The following is a 6842-nucleotide window of genomic DNA, read 5'->3' on the forward strand; positions in this document are numbered from 1 at the left end:
TCCCCCCAGGCTCTGTGGATCATTATTCCAGTTTTTTTCTTTAACATCACATTCTATGTATTTAATGTTTGCTAATGTATTGTATTTCATTATTCGCTAATTACCATGATTGTAATATGCTGTGAATGTCCCCTTTGTCCTCATGCATGCTGCATGCTTTTAATGCTCCTTTTTTGTCCTAAATGCATATTTTCCTTCACTAACCTCCCCAACATGCTATCCTGGGCCTATATACACCTAGCCAAGTCCCTTAGCAATGTATTTTGTCAGCTCCATAGTAGTGCTATACCCTAAACATCCACTAAACATCCACTAAAATGTATACAAATGTTATGAGTGTCCTTAAAGTGGAGGGCCACCCTGAAAACACTTTTCACCTTATCCTCTCCCTTTTAATGTCCTAAAAATCATTCTGTAAAAAAAAAAAATTTCACTTACCTGGAACACCCTGTTGCTATGCAGAAGTCCTAATCTGCCTTGTTCCTCCTCCGCGGTGGTGTTTTTCCTTTCCCTAGTTGCATTGCTTCATGGGAAATGAGTGTCATCGTTTCCCATGAGTCTGTGGGCTGGACTGTGCTGAAAACACACGAGATTTGCAGGCAGGAAATGACCCGATTTGAGGCAGACAGCAGCGCCATTTTTAAGAAGGGAACAAAGCCCTTTATTGCCAGAACACACGTGGATGTCCTGGGGAGAGCATCTGACCAGATAGGAGAGAAGATCAGTCGGGATTCAAGCAGCTAATTCACCTAGAAGATTTACCCAGAACAGGTAAGTGTTTGTAAAAATGAAATGTAGGTCTAAATGTGCTCACTGTGTGTATACATGTCATGTATAGGTTTCATTTGGATTGTTCCTTCTTTGTTATTTGTAATGTCATTTTTTTTTTTTTGTCTTCCATTTCTTTCTGCTGTGTGTTAGCATGTATTTCCTCTTTTCTTTGATTAATAGATGTCCTGTTTTGAATTTTTTTTTTTTCTGCTTGTATATGTAGTATGTCTTTGCAATGCAATTGACTGTTCTTAAATATTATTATTAAATTATATATATATATATATATATATATATATATATATATATATATATATATATATATGCAATTATAATGTGTTTATTATTTTTTCTTAATTTTTTTTTATTTATTTTTTTGTAGTGATATATTTTGTTCTGAGCGTCCTGAATATTTTTTCTATAATTGTTATAATTCCATCTTTACTCTCTATACACTTGGAATGTCTACAAAAACTATTGGGGGGGGGGCGGGTTGTGGTGGTGTGTTTTTTATTTTTTCATCCTCTCCTCTCCACCATTTTGTCCTGTAGTTTCTCCTGTCCTCACTCCTCCGTCCTGCTCTGTCTTCCTCCCTGCTCCTGTTTTACTAAGCCAACAACTACTTACTACTACACCTCCCTCCTCCCCTCCTCAGTCCTTGTCCTCAGTCCTCATTCCTCAGTCCTTGTCATTCCTCAGTCCTTGTCCTTGTCGTCACTCCTCTGTCCTTGTCGTCACTCCTCTGTCCTTGTCGTCACTCCTCTGTCCTTGTCGTCACTCCTCTGTCCTCTGTCCTTGTCGTCACTCCTCACTCCTCTGTCCTTGTCGTCACTCCTCACTCCTCTGTCCTTGTCCTCATTCCTCACTCCTCTGTCCTCCTTGTCCTCATTCCTCACTCCTCTGTCCTTGTCCTCATTCCTCAGTCCTTGTCCTCATTCCTCCTAATTACTCAGTCCTTGTCCTCATTCCTCCTAATTCCTCAGTCCTTGTCCTCACTCCTCAGTCCTTGTCCTCCCTACTCCTCCTCATTCCTCAGTCCTTGTCCTCCCTCCCTCCTATTCGTCCTTACTTTATCCACCAACCTCATCTTTACTTCTATTCATAACACTTAGACCCCTTTCACACCAGGGCGTTTTGCAGGCGCTATAGCATTAGAAATAGCGCCTGCAATCCGCCCTAAAGAAGCTGCACCATTGTGTGTAGTGTGAAAGCCCCGAGGGCTTTCACACTACAGCGGTGCGCTGGCAGGATGTCAGAAAAAAGTCCTGCCAGCAGCTTCTTTGGAGCGGTGAAGGAGCAGTGTGTTTACCGCTTCTCCACCGCTGCTCCCCATTGAAATCAATGGGGCAGCGCTGTAATGCCGCCGGCAAAACGCCGCTATTGCCGGCGGTTTTAACCCTTTCGCGGCCGCTAGCGGGGGGTAAAAGCGCCCCGCTAGCGGCTGAAATGCGCCGCAAATCTGGTGGTAAAACGCCGCTAAAAATAGCGGCGTTTTACCGCTGACGCTATCAGCGGTGTGGTGTGAAAGGGGTCTTAAGCAACCTCCACTCCTTTCCAAATATATAACGATAACTTTTTTTTTTATTGTTTTTCGTAGATCCAAATTCCATCTGTCCAAAGCGATTGATTGACTTTCATCGACATCTTTTATTGCAGGTATGTTAAACTTTCAGTGCAATTAAATAAACTGTGACATTATCTTAAAATCTGATTAAAAAATATTAATGCAATTTACAAAAAAGATATGTGTTTGTGTATTTGTTTTCATTTTTTTTTTTTTGGTTAAATTTATTTATCTAATGTTTTTATTATATTTATTAATGCATTATTTATTTATTTTTATTCCATAGATTTGAAGAGACAAGTGGATTTGATTTATTTCAAAACCATGCCTGAAAAATTCAAGTTTAATACATTGGTTTGATTTATTAATTCTGTATCCTAATTTTTTATTTTTCTTTGGGGGGGGGGGGGGGAGTTGTGTGTCTCTTTTTCTCACTCGCTCTTCTCCTCTCTCGCTCTTCTCCTCGCTCGCTCTTCACTCACTCGCTCACTCTTCTCTGTTTCTCGCTCACTCTTCGCTCGCTCTTCTGTTGCTCGCTCGCTCTTCTCTGTTTCTCGCTCACTCTTCATTCGCTCGCTCTTCTCTGTTACTCGCTGACTCTTCACTCGCTGACTCTTCACTCTTCTCTGTTTCTCACTGACTCTTCTCTCGCTCGCTCTTTGCTCGTTCTTCTGTTTCTCACTCGCTCTTCACTGGCTCTCTCTCCTCTGTTTCTCGCTCACTCTTCACTCGCTCACTCTTCTGTTGCTCTCGCGCTCTTTGCTCTCGCGCTCTTTGCTCTGGCGCTCTTTGCTCGCTCTTGCTCTTTGCTCGCTCTTGCTCTTTGCGCTCGCTCGCTCTCTCTCTCGCTCGCTCTCTCTCTCTCTCTCGCTCTCTCTCTCGCTCTCTCTCTCGCTCTCTCTCTCGCTCTTTTCTCTCTCTCGCTCGCTCTTTTCTCTCTCTCGCTCTCTCTCTCTCTCTCTCGCTCTTTTCTCTCTTTCGCTCTCGCGCTTTTCGCTCTCTCTCGCTCTTTTCTCTCGCTCTCTGCTCTCGCTCTTTTCTCTCGCTCTCGCTCTTTGCTCTCACTCTTTTCTCTCGCTCTCGCTCTTTGCTCTCGCTCTTTTCTCTCGCTCTCGCTCTTTGCTCTCGCTCTCGCTCTTTGCTCTCGCTCTTTGCTCTCGCTCTTTGCTCTCGCTCTTTGCTCTTTGCTCTCGCTCTTTGCTCTTTGCTCTTTGCTCTCGCTCTCGCTCTTTGCTCTTTTTCTCGCTCTTGCTCTCGCTCTTTTCTCTTTTTTGCTCTTGCTCTCGCTCTTTTCTCTTTTTTGCTCTTGCTCTCGCTCTTTTCTCTTTTTTGCTCTTGCTCTCGCTCTTTTCGCTCTCTCTCTCTCTCGCGCTCTCTCTCTCTCGTTCCTCTCGCTCGCTCTTTTCTCCCTCGCTTACTCTTTTCTTTCTCGCTAGCTCTTTTCTCTCTTGCTCACTGTTGTGTTTTCTTTTCTATTTCTGCCTCTCTCGCTTCCTCTTTTCTTGCTCGCTCTTCACTAGCTGTCTTCACTATTTCTCTCTCTTTCTCTCAAATTAGGGTCTAAATACTTTTTAGTTTTGAATAGTAGTGTGTGTGTGTGTGTGTGTGTGTGTGTGTGTGTGTGTGTATTTATTTATTTTTTTGTAGATTCGTCTTTGAATAAAATGTTTAATAAAATTATTTAAAATTAAATAAAATTCTTCTGTTTTAATACTGTTGCTGTCTTTTGTTTTTCTTTGAGTGTGTGTGAAAAAAAAAATATAATACAATATAATTTTTCTCTCTCTGTAGTTAAAATAAATGTATGCCTATATAAATACCAAGTAAAAATACATACATACATACATACATACATACATATACACACACAAGGTCAAAACCAGCCAGAGCGGCGAATCATAGAGGAGAGAGCGGCGCTGGAGTTAGAGGAAAGGTAAGTATTAAAAGATCTTTTACCTTACAGCAAAAAATATTATAAAGATTAATTAAACTTAAATTATTATTATTTATATATTTTAGTCAGCGTTTATCTTGCCCTTTCCTCCCCAGCCTGACTGTCACTGACCCCGCCCCTTTCATTTATTGAATTCCAGCCAGGGCTGTCTTTAATATTGATTGGATCCTGGGTATATATTTTCTTGGGCCCTTCCGAATCCACCTATTAAAATGGAGCTCCACCCTCTTTTTTTTTTTAAGTCCTCTGCTTGCTTCTCTGCCCCCTTAAACACATTTGGTGTGTGTGTGTATATATATATATATATATATATATATATATATATATATTTTTTTTTTTTTAAACTCACGGTTTTATTGTCAATTGTTTTGTGTGCTTCCTGTTTCCAGCTGCGTTATTGCCCATCCGCTATGCCTCCTGGGACATGATTTTTAGCAATCCCAGAAGGCAATAGGGGTCACTGGGCTGTAGTATTGCGTTATTTCCAAACCGGAAATGACGCAATACAAGGCGGCGCCGGCTGGCGCCATTTTAAGTAAGGGCGATGTGGCTTTTGTTGCCAGTAAACTCGGAAAGCGGCATCATCGGCAGTACAAGCGCCTTTCTAGTGCAAGATCTACAGCAAGCAGCTACTTCTCGGAGGTAAGTACTTTTGTCATCCATGGAGTGTTATGGGTGCAGTGTCGAGTGGGGCAAATGGAGCTGTGCTGGGGCAGATGATGATGATGGTGCTGTGCTGGGGCAGATGATGATGATGGTGCCGTGCTGGGGCAGATGATGATGATGATGGTGCCGTGCTGGGGCAGATGATGATGATGATGATGGTGCCGTGCTGGGGCAGATGATGATGATGATGATGGTGCCGTGCTGGGGCAGATGATGATGATGATGATGGTGCTGTGCTGGGGCAGATGATGATGGTGATGTGCTGGGGCAGATGATGATGGTGATGTGCTGGGGCAGATGATGATGATGTGCTGGGGCAGATGATGATGATGTGCTGGGGGTGATGTGCTGGGCTGGGGGTGATGATGATGATGCTGTGCTCGGGGTGCTGCGGGAGATGGTGATGGTGCTGCAGGAGATGGTGGTGATGTGCTGGGATCCCCCCTCTCTCTCTCTTCTCCCCCCCCTCTCTCTCTTCTCCCCCCCTCTCTCTCTTCTCCCCCCCTCTCTCTCTTCTCCCCCCCCTCTCTCTCTTCTCCCTCCCCTCTCTCTCTTCTCCCTCCCCCTCTCTCTTCTCCCTCCCCCTCTCTCTCTCCCTCCCCCTCTCTCTCTCTCTCTCTCACCCCTCTATCCCTCTCCCCCCTCTCTCCCTTTATTGTAATTATAAAAAGTATTTTACAAATATTGTTAAATTTATAAAAATAAATTATATGTTCTCAAATATTTTTGTGTGTCTTTTTTATTATTTTAAGATATGGTTATAGGTCACTTTGTATCTCTCACGTAACACTAAGAATATATACATTTATTTCTCTATCACAGGAGATGGCAAACAAAAATCTCTCTCTCCTATATTTTTTGGTGGAAATTCATTAGTCCTTGTTTTGCACCTGGGCACACTTTTTGACCCTACCATCTGATTGTTAGAACAGAAAATGAGACTCATTAGACCAGTCAACATTTTTTCAATCTTCTATTGACAAAATTTGGTGATCCTGTGACAATTGTAGCCTCAATATCATCATGTACTTAGATGACTGGAGTGGCACCCAGTGTGGTCTTCTGCTGCTGTAGCCCATCTGCTTGAAGGTTCAAATTTGTTGAGCATAAAGAGATGGTATTCTGCATACCTTGGTTGTAAATAGTGGTTATTTGAGTAACTGTTGCCTTTCTAAAATCTGTACCATTAAAAACTCCGAACTCACATATGAAGTAGGGATTTTAACACACAAATAACAAATGGTCCATAATGGAGACACACTTACCACACCCCCTATCCATGCCCCTATAGGGAGCACCGTGCTCAAAGCCCACCCACTTGTGTGACATTAGCAAATTTAAAATCATTATTGTGACACTGATTTCCTCCCAGTCAATCATGGGAAAAGGGTCCTGAGACACAACTGGGTGGGAGTCCTACCTAAGACCCGATTGGCCGTGATGAGAAGCAAACGCCATGACTCGGTGGAGATGCAGGGGTAAGCCACCATAGCCGTGACATAGATGGGGTAAGTGCGGGACTGGCAGGCAGCCAATGGGCGAGCAAAGTGGCAATCAAAGGATGTTGTGTGGGTGGAGTGAGTTTGCTAGGTGGACCACCCCCCAACAAAAAAAAATTAAGCAAAAGCAACCAATGCACATAGATGATGCTCTGTGCATATTTACTCATTTTTAACATGATTATATATCTATATAACATAGAGAAAGTTGTTTGTGCAAATAGTTGTAAATTAGCACCATCCCATCTAACACCATAACACATGCCCCATTTCTACATTAATATGCTCAGTTTGAATACATTTAGATGCATAAATGAATTTTGTTGCTGAGATTATTATTATTTATTTATTATGAAAAGGTGTACAGAAAAAAGTAGCCGCTGGGTGA

At 42.6% G+C, this 6842-nt stretch overlaps 1 long non-coding RNA gene across 1 annotated transcript; it reads left to right on the plus strand.

The window, feature by feature from the left end:
* The first annotated feature begins 456 nt into the window (after window positions 1-456).
* On the plus strand, window positions 457-2750 carry LOC143942092 (uncharacterized). The gene is made up of 3 exons (XR_013264676.1): window positions 457-771; window positions 2369-2427; window positions 2622-2750. It is a non-coding gene; the product is annotated as an uncharacterized LOC143942092 (long non-coding RNA).
* The last annotated feature ends 4092 nt before the right edge of the window (window positions 2751-6842 follow it).

Source organism: Lithobates pipiens, unplaced genomic scaffold (assembly GCF_037356315.1).
Source record: "Lithobates pipiens isolate NorthernLeopardFrog02 unplaced genomic scaffold, aLitPip1_a1.2 Scaffold_30, whole genome shotgun sequence".
Taxonomy (NCBI): domain Eukaryota; kingdom Metazoa; phylum Chordata; class Amphibia; order Anura; family Ranidae; genus Lithobates; species Lithobates pipiens.